General features: G+C 38.2%; 1 protein-coding gene and 1 long non-coding RNA gene across 7 annotated transcripts in view; both read right to left on the bottom strand.

Moving 5' to 3' along the window:
* ATP8B4 (ATPase phospholipid transporting 8B4 (putative)) overlaps positions 1–18,998 on the bottom strand; it is a 229,102-nt gene that overhangs the window by 175,480 nt on the left and 34,624 nt on the right. The gene's annotated exons all lie outside the window — the stretch shown is intronic.
* Positions 2,449–15,286, bottom strand: LOC123652481. Its single transcript, XR_006741852.1, has 3 exons — positions 14,913–15,286; positions 4,950–4,952; positions 2,449–2,459 (listed from the first exon to the last, which is right to left on the bottom strand). It is a non-coding gene; the product is annotated as an uncharacterized LOC123652481 (long non-coding RNA).

Below are 18,998 nucleotides of genomic sequence, written 5' to 3'. Positions count from 1 at the left end.
CTCTTGTCCATAACTCCAAGGTCAAGCCCAGATTAGTTTAAACCAACCACATGGCCTATCCTCCTAATTACAATTTTAAAATTCAGGGATTAGCACATGGCCCATGTCAATTCTGGGGATTTGTTGGAGATATAAGGCTTTCTGGAGTAGCACTAGGGGTCACTGATAACATTTTGGGGTCCTGAGAGGGGTTGCTGTCAAGAATAAACTCTACACTGCAGACACAGGGCTGAGAAAATGCAGAGAGAAAGTAGGCCAAGCCTCTCCTGAACATAGCCCTATCCCCGCACTTTTTAGTTACATTGTCATTTCTTTTCTAGTCTAAGTCCATTTGAATTGATTTTTCTTTTACTCCCAACCAACCAAACACCAGGTAAGGACACTAGTAATATATATAAGATCTGCTTACGTTTTTATATAACAGTTTATTTTTATCTGTTATTTGCCTTAAAGGATGAGTCACAGAAGGCTAAGCGTAAATGCGTGTGTTCAGTGGTTGTCTGGGGACACTGCCTGCATCTGTGAATCCCACAGGCCAAACCCCAGGAGCTTTCACAATGAGTACCACGGTCTGAGCACTATCAAACGATCTTTCCACATTTGATGAAACATGTTTATGTCCTAACAACTATAAAAAGGAGTTTGGATGGTGGGGTAGAGGAAGCCTAGTTTTCTTGTCATAAGAGCAGGCAGATATCATACTGTTATGGTACAAACTGAATTCCAGAGAGAAAAGCAGTCGTGACTCTTAAGGAGAGATTACCGCTAAACCACAAAACAAAAACCAAAAAGAAACTGTCCACAGACAACTTGCATAAAAAAGGAAGTGGCCTAAAGGCATTTGCACCACTTAGGAAATATGTGAAATACCCATGTTTATGTAAAGATTCCAAAAGAATGATGTATGGGGCAAATGGGTCTGGAGATTCGGCGTCTGGCACCTCACTGATACCAGGCAGAACCACAGCTTCTCAGCTTTGTCAAATGGTGCCCAGTCCGGAGTCCATTGCATTCAGCTTTGGGAACCAAGAAGAGAAGATAGTGGTTCTCTATGAGCACTGTTGAAAGAGGGGCAAGCCACAGAAGAGGTTTTACAGAAAGCTGCCAATCAACATTGGCTACAACCATGACCATGGTAGCATTCTCCTGAGCCTGGGCTCTCCACCATGAACAAAAACATTTGTGGGAGGGAAAAGCAGAGGACACATTTCCCCCTGCGGTCACCTACTCATTCAACTGAGGGTCTGCTATGCATCACGCACCATGTCCTTGAGCCAGGACTGCAGGTATGAATAAACAAAGTCTCCCTGGCACAAGTTATATGTGTGGGGAATAAGGCAGGAATGAGCAGACCATCATCTTGTAAACTGATGACACAATTTAACAAAGTGATCAGTGCTATGATCATAAACCTTGTTCTCTTTTCTACCCTCAGACCAGGGTATAGTTTCCAGCATCTGAAAGACTGTTCTAGAGCTAGTAAATAGCCTATAAATAGTAATTTATCCACAAAGAACCAATTTGGGGCAATTATCAGGGGAACAAATTACATTTCCCTCTGAGGTTAATTTAATCACAGGTTTTTTTCCTCCTGGGTGTTTAGATTCATGCAATATATAAAGACTTTTAAATAGTTCTAGATAAAATGTTAACTTTTATTTTCTGACATCCGAAAAAGGATTGAAAATACTCTTAAATTATACAGAGAGAGAACTAGAATATGCCTTCAGATAAAAGGTAAAACAAAATGAAGGCATGCAAAAAAAGAAAGAAAAGAAAAAAAGCAAAGGTTGTATTTCAGTGGGACCTTTATAGAGCATCCCTAATGATTTGTTTGCCTCTTATTACTACTTTGTCAAAGCTCCTCTGTGCCTCCTTCTTGTAGCTCAGCCAACTGATTGGTAGCAGGCCCTGAGCTGTGGTCCACTGGCCCATCTCATTCTAGGCTCTAGAGATCTTGAATGTCCAGGGGCAGGCATTTCTTTACATTAATGTGAGGCTAGCTTGCTCAGGCCAGTTTCCCAAACTACAGCTGAGTCTTTGGACAACTTAGTGCATACGACCTGCTTTTGTTTATTAGGACTAAAAATTAGACCATGTTCACGCTGCTGTGCAGTCTGGGAACTGAGCCAAATTTCAGGCAGGACCTCAGTGTTTATGACAATAACAAACGCACATTGGAAAAGTCCAGTTAACGAGGAAAGACACCCATAAAGAATTTCCCAAAGGGCTGAGGGTTAGAATAACACACTACAAATAGTCTAATCTGACACTAAGGTTCTACACAAATAACACCAGCTCTGGGGTAACATGAAATGTTCTCCTGACCCCCTGGGGATCAGATGGGAAGTGCAGCCCTGAGCCCCCACCTTCTGAGACAACTGGGACCCCTGGCCAACTCATAAAGATGTCACCCTAAAACATTCCTAGCTTTTCATGGTCTCCAGCCTCTTCTGATCCTAAGTTGAGTAAAAAATATCAATTCAGACAAATCCCCACCACCTGGATTTTTGTTGTTTATTGGGTGATTTTTGTTTGGGAGTCAAGGTGTTGAGAGGGAAGAATCTAGGGCTGGATGGGGAGACACAGGAGGAAAATTCTCTCATGGAGTTGGTGGGGAGAGAGGCTTCAAGGCATCTTCTATCATTAAAACACAATAAGTATAATAGTAATTTACAAATAAACTGAAGTGTCATTCTTTTATTTTTTTTGTGATCACATCAGACACAAAGGGTTTAATGAATTTTCACCAAATTTGAAGGTTTTGCTTAGAATAAATCTTAAGTGAAAACAAAGACTACTCTAACTTTGCTTTGGGGAAATGGCAGTGGGGCTCCCTAATGACATACACAAAAGTACACAGTTGTCTTTTGTAAGAGCTGACACAGAGATTCAAGAAGCTCTTATGCATGCTGAGCAGAGCAAGGCTGCCTTGATGTGAACAGAGAAAATGCACAGTGACTTCAAATGGGATTCACAAAATTCACTAGAACAGATGCTCTAAGTTGCTGAGCAGATTTATAACCAAGCTGCTTCTCACAGGAGCAATTGTAAGTACCAGGCTCCAGGGCAAGTTGCAGTGGGCATTCATTTATTTAATAGTTCATGGTCCACCCAAGCACCCCTGGGCCAGCCAGCTATGAGTAACAGTGAGTGTACAAAGCTGCTCTGCAACAAAGCAGACCAGATTCTTCCTCCTTTTTCCTAAATGAATAAATGAACACATGAATGAGTGAGGGACTTCTGGCTGCAGCAACCACACCTTGCCCACCATCTCATCTGACTTCCTTCCTATTCCTCCTCTCCATTGCATTCCTCAACCACATTCTTCCTCCTCATTTCCATCATCAAAAGCAAGTTTCGGAAATGAAGTCCATCCAGACCCCTATGCAAGTGTTTGGTTTCAGGGAGGAAGAAGTCAGAGAGGTTGGTGGGTTTGGAAGAACAGAATCACGAGGCATTTCATGAGAACGGAAGACTGCTCTGTGCTTCCCACTGAGAATCACCGGTGGCACTACAAATAGAACTAGGATTGAAGGGTGCAGAGAAGATGAAAGCTAAGGGCCTTTTCGAGACATTGGTGTTCGCCCAATAGTTATTGTTTACTTCGAACCCATTTTAGATATTCTCCCACAATCCTCCTTTCCAGTGAAATGACTTGCCTAGAGCATCAGTAGAGAAAGTGACACCCAGAAAGTTTGAAAGCATGGCGGACACCACACCAGAGGCTTGGCTCCCGGCATGCCCTTGGGCTTCTGGGAGATTATCTGATTCTGAACCTGAAGAAGTGGCCCCACTGGACTGTGAGCTCCTTGAAGACAAATACCAGTGAGTCTTGTCCACATCTATGTACCTCAACCCTGTGCCAGGTACATGGCAATTCTTGAATAATTGTTGTTCTTAATAATTTAATTTGTAATAACACTTCTTAATTTCTAATGATAACTATGGTTGTTAAATAAATACATGAATAAATGAACAAATAAGAAGTAGACTATAGCCAAAACCAGTTTGGCTCAGTGGATAGAGCGCCGGCCTGCAGACTGAAAGGTCCCAGGTTTGATTCTGGTCAAAGGCATGTACCTTGGTTGTGGGCACATGTGCAAAAGGCAGCTGATTGATGATTCTCTCTCATCGATGTTTCTAACTCTCTATTCATCTCCCTCTCTATAAAAAAAATCAAAATAAAATAAAATAAAAAAGTAGACTATAGCAATGACTCAGAGAAGCCCTCTACCAAAAATGTACACACCTATTATACGCCCAGCAATGTGCTAACCCATGGAATAGGAGTGGGGGTGCAGATGCATCACTTTCAGGCCAACTCTTTGAGTCCAACACTGTCTCTGGCCTCTGATCTCCATGATCATTCAAATACCCAAAGGAGGGTAATACTTAATTTCTAACAGTTCAATGGGAGGAAGATTTCCTTGCTGATAGGCAAGATCTTGGAAATAGGAAAGTATAAGGCAACTGGGTAGATATGGGAAGTAAGATATGGTATGATATAGTCCATTCATAAATAGCGTTAGTTGATAGCACTTCACTTACCATTGGCATGGAATTGAGGAAGGAGCTTATCACAGCCTATAGAACTCATAGCATTCTACACCCTCCACACCTTGAATTCAGACTGGATTTATCATTTATGAAAGCCCCACAGTTTCCCTGAAAATGCCATTGAAATATGTCAAGTTTCTGTTGCAAAATGATAATCTAAAATACTTTCAATATATCCTAATTAGACAAAAATTATTATAAAGAAGAAAAAAATGGCAGAGAACAAGAGGAGGAAAGAAAAGAATGGGGAAAAGAGGGAGAAAGGGAAAGAGGAAGAGAGAAAAGAAAAGAAGGAAGGAAATGAGGGAGGTATGGAAGAAAACAGTTACATATGGAAAATGACAAATCAATTCTCAAATTTGAGGTGCATAGATTAAGAAGAAAGATACTCCCTGCAACTCTTATTTCAGGAAAGACTGGAGAACTTCTTGAGGACATTTTCCAAAAAAGTATAGCTAAGTCATATTCACCATTAAACAACAAACCCAGTTAATAAATACTTGGGTAAATGCCAATTGTCCCAGGAGATCATTGAGTGTTGGGAAAACGTGAAGGCTTGGAGTCCTGAATCTGAAAGGCGACTCCACATTTTATTAACTAAGTGACTTTGAGGGGGAAAATCTCTTAGTCCCCATCTGTAAAATGTGACTGATAATATCTACCAGATTTGTGAAGATCAGGTGAGATAATGCATAAAAAGCACTAATACTGTACTTGATCATTAAATATTGTTTTCTTCCTCACCTGTTTGCTTTAGGGCACTCCTAACTAAAGCAAGAATAGTGGAAGGATCCAGTGTTTATGAAATTCAAATGTTTCATTCACAAACATTTGTATATGAATCATTTGGGGAGGTTGTTCAAATGTGGATTATGATTTAGTAGTTTTGTGGTGAGTCCTGAGATTCTGCATCTCCAACAAACTCCCAGGGAGGCCAAAGATGCTGGTCTAAGTCCTGTGGACCAACTTCAAGAAGTAGATGTCCTATAAGAGTTTAGATACACTCAAAAGAGAGGTTTCACGTATATTTTAAAAGTCCATGTAAATAATTCAATTAAATTAGTACAAATCCAAAAAAGTCCCATTTGTCTCCTATAGATTATGAATCTTTGGAGATACTTGATTTCACCACTAGACTAGATAAATAGAACCCAGATACCAGGGCCTCCACTTGGGTCACAAGGGGTTTGGCCAGCCTGCAAACTACCACAGGCCCCTCGCCCAGGCCACCCCACACCCCAAGGGAACCCATACCCTGATCCGGGACATCCTTCAGGGCAAACCAGCAGGCCCACACCCATGAACCTGCATCAATGTCACAAGTGAAATATTGAAATGCCTGACACTTAGACTTCGACAACAAACACAAAGTGTCCTGGATTCAGCTGAACATATTTTTCTACATTTCTTCTCCTTCAATCCTTAGAAAAGTACATTGGATGAAAAGAAATATCATGCATTTTCAATTTAAGCTCTGCCTAATAAAAAGACTGAATCAAGAATTAAGTTGGAGGAAGTTCAATAGGCATGTGGAGGCAAGGGGGAGCATGACACAGTGAAGAAAAGAAATGGGGAGAAAAGGGGGAAAAAAACCTTTCTTTTAAATGAAAAATACTGAATATTTTCACAGGCAATACATATAAGACCTGTATGGTTTCAGCATTTTATTTATAGTTATTTGTTCATAAAACATAAATTCAGAACTATCCCCTAGTATCAAAATATTTTAAGTATTGGTTTTTAATAATTACATATATAAATCTATATTTGATTTATATAAAATTTAACTGCCTTTTATACTCAAAACATTCAATTTCAGTATGTCCCAGAAGTACTTTTGAGTGAATTCATAATTTTATTCGGTCAGTTTAGGTTTATATGGGCTTAAGGTGACTGGCACGTGGCTTTTTGAGTAACCAAATGGTACCCCAAATCCAGACAGGGATCCAAGTGCAGTGGGAAAAAAGTGGAGTGGAGTTTCCAACCCCAGTTAGATCATTTTTATACTATACACATGCACATGGTAGTTTACCACTCATATTTTTCAAAGATATTCATTGTCATTAAGAATATATATTTATTGGGGATGGGAGTAGCCGGGTAGGGGCTGATTGGGGGGAGGGGGGGGAAGGAAACATACTAGTATGTAATACTTTAACAACAATATATATATAACCAATTAAACAAATTAAAGAAAAGAATTCATCTCTTATTAGAAAATTGTCCTTTAAATTCAAATACAATAAAAATGTTAATTACTAGTTTAACATCACTCATTTTCATACATAATATTACAAATTCTTATTCTGTCATTTCACTTATGCATATAAAATAATATAAAAATCCCAAGGGGATAGCAAGTTTCTGCAAAGGTGGAGACCTGTCTATGCTTCTTTTTAAAATATATTTTATTGATTTTTTACAGAGGGGAAGGGAAAGGGATAGAGAGTTAGAAACATCAATGAGAGAGAAACATCAATCATCTGCCTCCTACACATCTGCCACTAGGGATATGCCCACAACCAAAGTACATGCCCTTGACCAGAATTGAGCCTGGGACCTTTCAGTTCGTAGTCCAACAATCTATCCACTGAACCAAACTGATTAGGGCTCTCTGCTTTTTTAAGTCTCTAAAGGCATTTTTTTAAAAATGATAAACATTAATTATTCAGTACAAGACAGAGAAAACCATTTAGAAAAAAAATAAAAACTAATACATAGTGGAAAAGCAATTCTACTTATCAGAACAGAATATGAGCTGATATAATTATTAGTAATTCACAATACAAACTAGTAATTTCTAGTACATACCTAGAAAAGTGCTTTTGCTAAAGATTGGCACTAAGATAAATATAAATCTTTCACATTTTATAGCACCATATCTACATGCAGTTTATTAACTTTATTAGAGAGTAAAAGAGAAGAAAAAAATTAAACACTCCTTTAGCTTATTTTCTCACCTAGAAAAGTCTGAACAATGTTTCTTCTGCAAAACATCATGAAGAAGTTCAGGCCATTTGTGCTTCTAACCTCAAAAATGTCTTGCTTAGAACAATGGCATTTTTGTGGCATTTGGTTTACAAGAGTGTTTAAAATATCGCAACATGGGACTAAGTGGTTTGCAAAAATCATAGAAACATGACTTGGAAAGGAATCTTCAAAGTTCAATTATTCATTCTACCATTCTGCTTCAATATAGAAGTTGTCTAAATCAGTTCTGTAATATATTAATTTTTTAAAAGGCTTCTGCTTTTTAGGATAGAGAGATATAACATATTCAAACAAAAAAAATGGGTTGACAGCAAGGAGTTAATTGAGAATCGTGAAGTATAGTAGTAAAATCAATGGGATGTAATGATTAATGGCCCAGTGGCAACTTGTCAGAAAGTATCTAGTGATGAGGCACATGGCTCTGTCTTTGACTATGTTGTACACAATATTTTCATTAATAACTTACATCAGTGATTCTTAATCCTAATTGCTCACTGGAATCACCCGGGGATCTTAAAAATGCCTGAACTCCAACCTCAGAGCTTCCCATTCTATTGACCCATTGGATCAGATATCAATGAAGATCTAGACAACATGCTCATTAAGTCCACATGTGACACATTAATAAAAAGAAGATTTTATGACAGAATAAGTGCCTGTTTGTGTGCCAAGTTCTATGAAAAGTAAAATACAGATGAAATTGAGATTAATAGGAGTCAAAAAATCAACAAAATGCTAGTGCCATTTTAGGCTGTATGAATAATTCTATTTCAAGCTGGTCACATGACTTCCAAAATATTGTTTGACTTTGGAGCAACCCATGTTAAGATGTTATAGAAAAGCTGAAGCTCTTTGAAAAGAAAGAGAATTGTAGGTGATTGTCCTGGAGTTAGTCTACTCAGTGAATCCAAGTTTGATATTTTAAATACAAACTATCAATAGCAACAACAAAAAGTCACGTGAAACAGGAGACATGTTGACTCTGCTTTGGCCTCAGAAGAAATTCTACATTAACAGGTAATAAAGCAAGAGAAGATTAGTATGGCTCAATTGATTTTAAAACCATTTAAAATCAAAACTATTTGTCCACTAATCAGATCTGAAATATGGCTGACATGTACACATAAGGAACTATTTTACATTGAAATTAGGACTCAAAAGAACTGCTAGCTCAGAAAGGAACCCACTACAGACTGACTCATTTGCCTCTCAGCATAACCATTATGGCTTGTCTCAATTTAGGTTCTTACAAGGGTATTTCTTGGATCACATGATCTCACACATCTAGAGGAAATAATGAACAACATAGACTGATGAACAAAAACAGACCCAGAGAAAGAGAAGCAGTGATCAGTCTCTAAACCTCAGAGGGAAAGTAGGGTAGGGTAGGAGTAAGGGGGAGGGATCAACCAAAGGACTTGTGTGCATGCATATGGGCCTGGCCAGTGGCCATGTACAACCAGGGGATGGGGGCATATGTAGGGATGGGGTTGGGATAGGAATAAGGGGATGAGGACAATTATGTGATACCATAATCAATCAATTAATCAATAAATAAATAAATAAATAAATATTTTTAAAAGAATCTGATTATTGTAGTTTGCTTAATTTTTCAGACTAGTTCTTCCCTGTTCAAGCCAGAACATTCTTACAAAGATGTACACACATTCTTACAATGACAATCTTACCTACTTGCACATATACTGTATATGCAAATATATTGATAGATGTGGCCCCTAATCAACTCCTAGAATCATTTATAAAGTGTTTTCAAATTTAAATTTAATGCCTAAATAGCTCACTTTTGTAAGAAACTGCGTAGGAAGGCAGATATAAAATACAACAGTAATCTAAGTATTGGTTTTGTAATGGTGCACATGTTGAGGCTACATTTTTTTAACATGAATGACCTGATTAATCTTTCAACTACAAAATGTCAAATATGATAGTTACCATCTTTTAATAATATGATTCACAGAACCTAACTATTTGGTCCAGTAAAGAAAATTACAAAACAAGATTAAAAACCACTTTGAGACCGTTGGGGTTGGTGGTTTTTCTGTTAACTCTCAACTGTTACTGAGCTTGCCCAACTTTATCCACATAGTTGATTTATGGATTACTCTCATAATCCATTTGCCAACCAAGAAATTTTCAATTGTCATTCTCCCTTCACACAGGAAGTTACTTTTCTTCCTGCTCTATTTTTTCATTCTCAGTCTTAGTATAAACCTATTTCACTATAGCTAGGCTATAACACAGCTCCAAAATTCTAACATCAAAATTAGCTTACTAACTCTTCTAATTCCAATTATATATTGCTTATAAACTTTTAAACTTCATATCATTGCAATGAAAAAAAGTACAAATAAAATAAATAAATAAATAAATAAATAAGCCAAAACTGTGTGGATTTACTTGAAATTTATTTGAAATTTACTTCACAAAGCAGATGAAATGAAACCAGTCATGGGGATACTGAAATATCACAAGCCCAGAACAGGTAAGTAAGAAACACTTTAGAGGTTTAGTTTAGCGAGATTTTTTTAACTATTTTTCTTTTTAATTTATTTCTATTTTATTTGATATTTCTGAATGTTAAAAGTCAAGATACTTACACCAATTATCTCAAATGAGACCACGCAAAGAAATGCAAGCATATACAACAATTAGTTCCCTTCAGGTTTGATGCTTTATACAAATGTGTGATCAACACTGGAAAACTAAATGGCATTAGTCTGGTTGGAAAATGTTTCCGCTTACCAAGAAAAAGAAAAGAAGGGGGGGGGGGGAAAGCCCAACAACATGAAGGATAGTTGCTGCTTTGTGCCTGCAAGTCAGTTTGCAAACTCGTAATTTTATTCAGGAGGCACATGGGACTGAAAATTGTAGCTGTCCAATTGTATCCAGCTAACCCCCAGAAAACACAAATGACACTCCCAACCCTCTCCAGAGGGCTGAGATAGTAGACAGGTTTTATTGTTTGGAGTAAACCCATCTGTTTTACCTGAAAATGCAGGCTTTTTCTCTGAACAAAAATAAATCCTTAGGGCCCTTTCTCTAATTTTGCTAGATGGAGTTCTAGAAGAATAGTGAAGAACTCCTCTTTTGAGATTTAGAGTGTGACAACGATAAATATCCCACTGCATTATATAAATTTCTGCTAATTGCATAGACTAAAGACAGTTGTTTGCTAAATGGCAATGAAGAAAACTGACTCGAATGGCACTGCTTCGTCCAACTGTTTCTGACCAAAGAAAATTATATATAATATTTATTGGCTCGCTTTTAAGATATGGCTGACATTAGTACTGTACATATTTTATCAGTCAAATACATAGTCTAAGAGTTTATAAAATAAGTTCATGCATCATTAACTCTCAGAGTGTCATACACAAGATACCTACACACACACACACACACACACACACACACACACACACACACACAAGCACTGTGACTGTATTTCAAGTGGATACAGTGCTATATACAAAAACAATCCAGTTTCTCTGCTGTGGTAAGTAATTTAAAGAAACTTGCAAGATTTCTGAGGACAGTAATCTTAGTCCAGCGAGGATTGATAGAAAGTGTCAAACTGTGGGATTTCAAATGTTCTCTTTAAAAAAAAAAAAAAGAAAAGAAAAAGAAAAAAAACACCATAATCTCTGTATACAGAAAAATATAAAAAATTCCAGGTGATTGTGTTTGATCACACCACATAATTTAGGATGAAGTGTGATTGGTTAAATTACTCATTCCTTTGACAGCATTAATTTGTGAACTAACTGTTATATCTAGTTCAGCTGTATTTATGGTCCAAGATCTCATTTTTTAAAGCGGCACCAATTTTCCTCATGTGTAACAGCAATCTATTTTTAGCAGCAATTATATTTTTAATTTAGAGAAATATGTATAGCTATATTTATTTTCTACTTTACAATATTTATAAAAAGCTAATATTTACATGGCCTGTTTGGGTGAAGTACAGGCATTTCAGACAAGATGCCTATGTATTCTAGAGAGGATTCTTGATTTTATATGTATAAAGACAGTGTAAGACAAAATAATTCTTAGTTCTGGTGTGTTCTAGTGCCCCAAAAGTTAGTTATATGATAAGCAGTACCTATTGACAGCCTATAAACAGTGAGACGTTCTAACGATGCCCTAATAACCTATGTAACAGCTGCTCAGCAAGAAGGCCTCTTTAACTGAGAAGCAGTCATCACTGACCAGCATTTGAGGTTAGACTCCAAACCTAGGTGTGGTTATTGGTAACCAGGAAGTTTAACTGAAGAGGTGTCACCAAATTCAAAAACTGAAAATATATTTTAAACAGCTATTTGCATTGAGTGAAATTTGGTTCTCAGGTATTCTGTATAAAAAGAGATTATGGCTAAAGGGAACTGGCAACTGGCCGTGCTAACTCTAATTCCATGAATCCAGATTTCATAATGTGAGAGATTTGCTACACGTGTTTTGATTACAATACCGCCCTAACCATTGCCAACTCTATAGAGTTAAAATTTTATATGAAAGGGCTATTGAGGAATAGGGGGATTATGCTAGTGACATCATACCAGCTGTGAAAATTGAGACAAATAAATTGATAAATTCCTGAGAATAGCAAATTAAGTCCTTTGTCAAAATAGTTATTGGACCATACAGAAATAGTCCAAATATGGAATTTATGAATTAAAATTGTAATCCTATGAAACTAGTTTTCAGATGCTGGATTTCTTTTAATACCAAGGATTGTGTTTATAAATTCCCACGACAGAAGAATTTGTTAAATATGATAAAGCTGTGAGTGAGATAACAGTTTAGAGGGGGTAAAACAAGGGATTTTTTAACTATCTGAATGCACCATTTTAGAACGTTTAGAAATAGGAATTCAGAAACTAAAACAAAAGATTAAAACAGATCAAACAAATTAAGAAAACAAGGAATCGGGCAACCGCTTAGTCAAAGAATAACAGTCTTTAAATAAATCAGATGTCAAAAGATAAAATGTTTATACTTTTAAACTCTTGAATCCAGAATGAAATGGAGAGATGTCCAAAAATTAACTTTTCTCCTACAGCTAAATTATTTACAAAAAGATAAGTAAAAACTTCTGTCATATAGAACATAGAATAACTTTCACATAACAGCACACAAAACAGAAGGCATTTTCAATGTTTGCTAAAAAGCCACCGTTACTATGGTAATGCCCCAATACACACACATACACTCGCGCGTGCGCACACACCCACAAAAAGCAACAACCAACAACCAGAAACCCACAACTAATGCAAGTTACTGGCACTTCCCACAACTTAATTCCAACTTGTCACGCTGCTTGTCATCATCTGAGCTATTCAGTTGTTGCGTAAATCGCTTGGTTATCAGGCCTTTTGGTGAAGATTTGAGGCATGCTGGCAGTGCAACTACACATTCAGCTGGTGAAGAAAAGAGAAACCCAGAGTTCCCATCAAGCTGGGGATTAAAGCAGAACTGGGATGTATCCCCGCATGTGGATATCCCAAAAGTCTCCCAAAGAAAATATTTACTTTTACCTTTCCATGGACGTTATGTACTTGGATAGGCAAAATATGTGAGATGAGTGATTCAAAAATGCTTCATTTCCCTGGGTCAGAAAGCTTCTATACTATTTCCCTCCTTTTTTATTACAAACTAGTGGCCTGGTGCACGAAATTTGTGCACGGGAGTGGGGAGGTGTTCCTCAGCATTCTCTCCAATCTGGGACCCCTCGAAGGATGTCCAACTGCCAGTTTACATGAATTGGGCCTAAACCAGCAGTCGGACATCCCTTTTGCAATCCGGGACTGCTGGCTCATAACTGCTCACCTGCCTGACTGCCTGCCTGATTGCCCCTAACCATACCACCTGTTGGCCTGCTCGCCCCCAACTACCCCCTGCCAGCCTGATCACCTCCAACTGTCTCCTGTACCAGTGTGCTCACTCCCAACCGCCTCCCCTGCTAGCTTGCTTGCCCCCACTTTCCCTCTCCACTGGCCTGCTTGCCTCCAACTGCCCCCCTGCTGGTCTGCTTACCCCCAATGGCCCTGCCCCTCACCAGCCTGATCACCCACAACTTCCCTCCCCTCTTGGCCTCTAACCACCTCTACCTTGGCCTCACCACCATGGCTTTATTCAAAAGAATGTCCAGAAGGTCTCCTGGAAGGTCTCCCAGTCTAATTAGCATATAACCCTTTTATTATATAGTATAGATAGAGGTCTGGTGCATGGATGGGGGCCAAGTGGTTTGCCCTGAAGGGTATCCCAGATCAGGGTAGGGGGCCCGTTGGAGGGCCTGGCCAGCCTGGGTGAGGGACTGATGGCTGTTTGCAGGCTGGCCAAGCCCCCCAGTGGGAACCTTCACCCCATGAGGAGGTGGCCACCCTGGGTGAGGGGCTGATGGCTGTTTTCAAGCTGGCCACAGCCCCTGACGACTCAAGCTCCCAGCCCCTCCTTTTTACTTTTTTCTTTTTTTAGCACCTCCTTGAGCAAAAGCCAGGGCTGGCTGAAAGCAGGTATCTGGGATTTATTTATCTTCTGTAATTGAAACTTTGTAGCCTCGATCAGAGGCCAGGGTCAGCCAGGGTGGGTGGGAAGCTTGGCTTTCTCCATTACCGTGGCCAACCCAAGCCTCCTGCTCGCTCCAGCTCCATGGTAGCCGCCATTTTGGTTGAGTTAATTTCCATACTAGCTCTGATTGGCTGGTGGGAATAGTGGAGGTGCAGTCCATCTGCATGTTTCTCTTTTATTAGATAGGATTCTTAATTGAGTGGACTCTACCCTCCTCTCTTCTTCCTTGCATTTCTTCCTACCCACTGACTTCCAAATCCCAACTTTTTTAAAAAAATATATTTTATTGATTTTTTACAGAGAGGAAGGGAGAGAGATAGAGAGCTAGAAATGTCAATGAGAGAGAAACATCGACCAGCTGCCTCTTGCACACCCCCTACCGGGGATGTGCCCGCAACCAATGTATATGCCCTTGACCGGAATCGAACCTGGGACCTTTCAATCTGCAGACCGATGCTCTACCACTCAGCCAAACTGGCTTCGGCCAAATCCCAACTTTTTAAAGAAAAATCAAATCTTTCTTTAGAGGTTCAGTTGCTTCCTGTTGACTTAAAGATGTTTTTCTTTAGTTCTTAACCTCCTGGGCACCAAGCATCAGATACAGGGCTACCCAACCCTGATTCCTGAGAGGCTCATTCCCCTAAATGTTTATCCCACTGGCTTTTCTTGGTTCTCAATCCTTGCTGCTCTCTACTCATTTCTTGGGCTCCTTCCCTCCCAGTCTTTAACTAACTGAGAACTTCCACCTTAACACCCTAGAATTTAGTCATCACTGCTTAACAAATTCTACTTTTTTCCTACCTTTAATAACTCCCTTCCAGATATCTCTAATCTGAAGCTCTAACTTCACCCAAGTTACATTCCATATTTACCTGGACATTTCCATCTGATTATCTGTCTATTTCCTTTGGAGGGCAATAAAATCCCTTTTCACTTTGTGACTCCTCAGCTCCTGAAAACATTACCTCGTATTTAAGCTCTTTTTTTTTTTTTTTTAACATACTATAATCTGAGCCATAATTTCCTACAATACACACCTCACCACCAGTTAGGTCCTAGACTCCAGGACTTTGCGGACTCTCCTCCCTAACTTTAGTGGTAAATAGAAAAGCAAGGCTGGAATCATTTCCCATTTCCTCTGGCAACACTTCCTCACACACTTCCATTCACCTGGAGCCTTCATTTCCCTAACACAATCAGAATTTAGCATTGCCTTTTCATGCTTACCTATGGTCAAGTTCTTTCTTATTAGCTGGTTGCTCCTTATTTTAATAACCCCAGTAGCTGAATGCATCGCCAGTCTAAGCAGATAGGGCCTGCTAACATGTGAAGGGACCAATATTCTGCCACCATGAATATGCTTTGGGAGATATTGATTTTAAGTGTTTGTTAAGAAACAAAGGACTCAAAAAAGAACCTTGGACCCTTCTTCCTTTCTTGCCTAAGATTCAGACAGAGGAATCTGCTTTAGGAAGGAGATCTTAGGATGCTGCCTTAGCCTAATTTAAATTAAGTATAGTAAACATGAGGGATTCAGGCTGGTGGGTGTCTGTTAGCTAGATACTCCCTGTATCCCACTGTTTCTGAGTTGCCTACAAAGATTTTCCTGCCATGTGTTTTCAAATATCCCATTCTCACTTCTGAAATCTATTACCTGCTTCATCCTTCTTTGTTCTTTGTCCAAAATGTCTTAGATACCCAATGTTGTTTCCTCACTATCTTTGGAATCTTCATGGAATGATCACGTCTATGTGAATTCCCCATGCGCAAGTATTAAACTTGTTCTCCTGTTAATCTGTCTCTCTTAATTTGGTTATGGGCCCAGCCAGAAGTTATGAGGTGAGGGGAAAAGTATCCATGTATTTTTAGCCCTCACACATGGACTTTAGGGCCCACCTCATTTCCTCACGAATTTTTATTCCCTTGAGCTTTATCTTCTTTTTGTACAGTGCCTCAAAAACCACTTTGTAAAGTAAGTAAAAAAACACACACACATTGCTAGTGAATATATCATTTTTTAAATCATTTCAATTCTATTAAAAAAAAAAGACAACCAATCATTAATTCACACACACACACATACACACACACACACACACACACACACACACACACACAGAGGAACATACAATTTTACTGTTATGCCACTCTGGTCCTAGAGAAACACGTTGTCATAACGTGAGCCTAAAGAGGTTCAATCCAAGCTCACAGACCCGGAATGATGGTGGAACACATTTCTCTACTCCACTCTTAACCACTTATTCTGAGTCAAGAAAAAATAAAAGTGATTGTTGAAACATACAAAGCCCCATTAAATAAATAGGAGGGAAATGTAGAAGAGAGTCTTGGCTATGTCACCGTCACACTATCTGCTGAGTCAGCTATGTTGTCTCACTAGGTGAGCACTCTTTGAAAAACTCAATAGTCATTGTTCTATCGATCACAGCGCAGCTATAGGTTCCATCCAATAATCTCAATATCAATAAGACATTCTAAGATAATAGGAATAAATTAAAGTGTTGGAATCTCAATTTTTTTAATGGAATACTATTTGGTTAAATTTTCACTAACTCGCCCTAACCAGTTTGGCTCAGTGGATAGAGCATCGGCCTGCGGACTAAAGGGTCCCAGGTTTGATTCTGGTCAAGGGCATGTACCTTGGTTGCAGGAACATCCCCAGGAGGGTATGTGCAGGAGGCAGCTGATCGATGTTTCTCTTCACTGATATTTCTAACTCTCTATCCCTATCCCTTACTCTCTGTAAAAAAAATCAATAAAATATATATATTTTTAAAAATTTTTTCACCAACTCGCATAAACCTGTGCACTTCCTGGATAGGATCAATAATTAAGCTCAAGGGAAAAAAGTAAAAGAAAATATTTAGAAGCTTCACATCTACCTTTGTGCATGAAATACATTCAGATAAAAGTCAAGTGTTCAGCGTTACTGAAGTTTCTGAGTTTGAGGCTGGATAACTTTCTTATCACTCAAATGAGTTCATCTCCCTTCTCAGATTCCATTAAGAATTTGAATGAGAGTAGAGTGTGTCTGCGCCTATTTGAGAGAGAACAAGAACTAGTGGAAACCAATGATTTCTAAAACCATTTCTTTCTTTTTGAATGAAGCCAGAAAACAGCTCTAATTAATCTAATACATTTTCAGACTATTTTCTTTTACATCAACACATTTTAATACAGCTACAACTATTTTTACTACTACCATTCACTTTGAACTCCTTTTAATAGGGATAATGAGTCTAGCTGCCTTGGCCCACTCTAACATTTTTAATATTAACATATTTTAATACAATACTGTTTTCATTACTTCCATTTTTCATTCCTATTATTAACCAAGAAACCTTTGAACTCCTTTATAATGAGAATAATAATTCTAGCACTTGGCTTGCTGTCCCTCCATTCTCCAATTCTACTTTGTTTACACATCTTGGCAGTCTAAAATTCCTCTTGTAATTTTATGTCTTTTACCTTCTAATTTTCACAATATCATGTCTAACTCACCAATTAATTTCACTTAGAATTATTAACCTTGTCTTTTGTTTATGTTCTAAATGCTTTACCTTTTGAAAGTACTTTTAATAGTTTTTAAGCCTGTGCTATGTCCTATAATGTACTTTGAAACTTTAGGCTTTGTTGTTAAATTAAGGTTCTCTAGGTACTGAAATATCTTACGTCGGCCTTCAAAGAGAAAAGTTTTCTTGGCCAGGCTTAGAGGTTGTGGAAATCACACCATTCATCTGAGCTTTGTATAAATTTTTCTCCCAAGTTCTCATCTACAAATGCTAAGGATAAAATGTAAGGTCATTCTTAGCCTCACATTTGTAACATTTTATATCACTTTTATCAGCCTTTGCCTCCAGAGTTTAAAAACTTTGCCAGTAGGTATGTGAGGGAAGGAGCAGAGATTTGGGAGATTTTTGTTTTGTTTTTGTTATTGTTCATTGTTTTTTCATGATTGGTCAAAAGAACCAATCATGGGGAGGAGGGGGGGAAGAAACCTTTGGAATCTGGTACTATGAATTAGCATTCCAGCTTTGCCACCTCTTAGCTTTGTGACCTCAGTTACTAAATGAAGCCCCATTTCATCTCTCTGTTTGGTGGAAGATTAGCAATATGTGCAAAACACCTGGTACACAGCTGGACTCACAACTGTGAGAATGGGAATCATTATTTGGCTGTGTGACTTTGAGCAAGCCACTTAACTTAGATCTCTGTTTTTGTACATAAAAGTGAGACACTTATTTAATACATAAAAGTGAAAAACTTCATGGAGTTGTGAGATTAAATAAGCTTAACATAGTAGGGTTCTTAGAACCATGCCCTTTGTATGGTAATCACTATATATGTGTAAGCTATTCTTATCATCATCGTCGCTAACTTTATTTTATTATTATCACTGTTAACATGTACAAGAACATTAGGAAAATCTTCTCATCAAATGCTTTATTGAGTAAATAATCAATAAGTATCTCATTGGATTATTATCACTTCCACATAGCTTATTCAGTGGGGCAAGGAGGTGAAATAGCTACTACCACAATCATCAGTAATTTTGTTTTAGGTACATTTGTTTCTCTATTCTTGCATCATCTGCATAATTTATCAGCAACTTTCATATCTTTAATATCACAGATTTGCTAATTTGGGGCATGTTACCTGCTACAAAAAGTTTACCATTTTAGCCAATTTCTCAGTATCTTCCTAACATTCTTATCACTGATAACTTACTTTAGCCAGTGCTTTACAGGGAATCTAAGATTTATTATGAGTACTTGCCCACAGCCATGTTAGGATTAAGAAAAAAATTCATATAAAATTTTTAACAGGTACATAGTAAGTAT

The sequence above is a fragment of the Pipistrellus kuhlii genome, unplaced genomic scaffold, assembly GCF_014108245.1.
Source record: "Pipistrellus kuhlii isolate mPipKuh1 unplaced genomic scaffold, mPipKuh1.p scaffold_m20_p_1, whole genome shotgun sequence".
In the NCBI taxonomy this organism is placed as follows: Eukaryota; Metazoa; Chordata; class Mammalia; order Chiroptera; family Vespertilionidae; genus Pipistrellus; species Pipistrellus kuhlii.
This window is presented reverse-complemented; position numbering and strand designations above follow the sequence as displayed.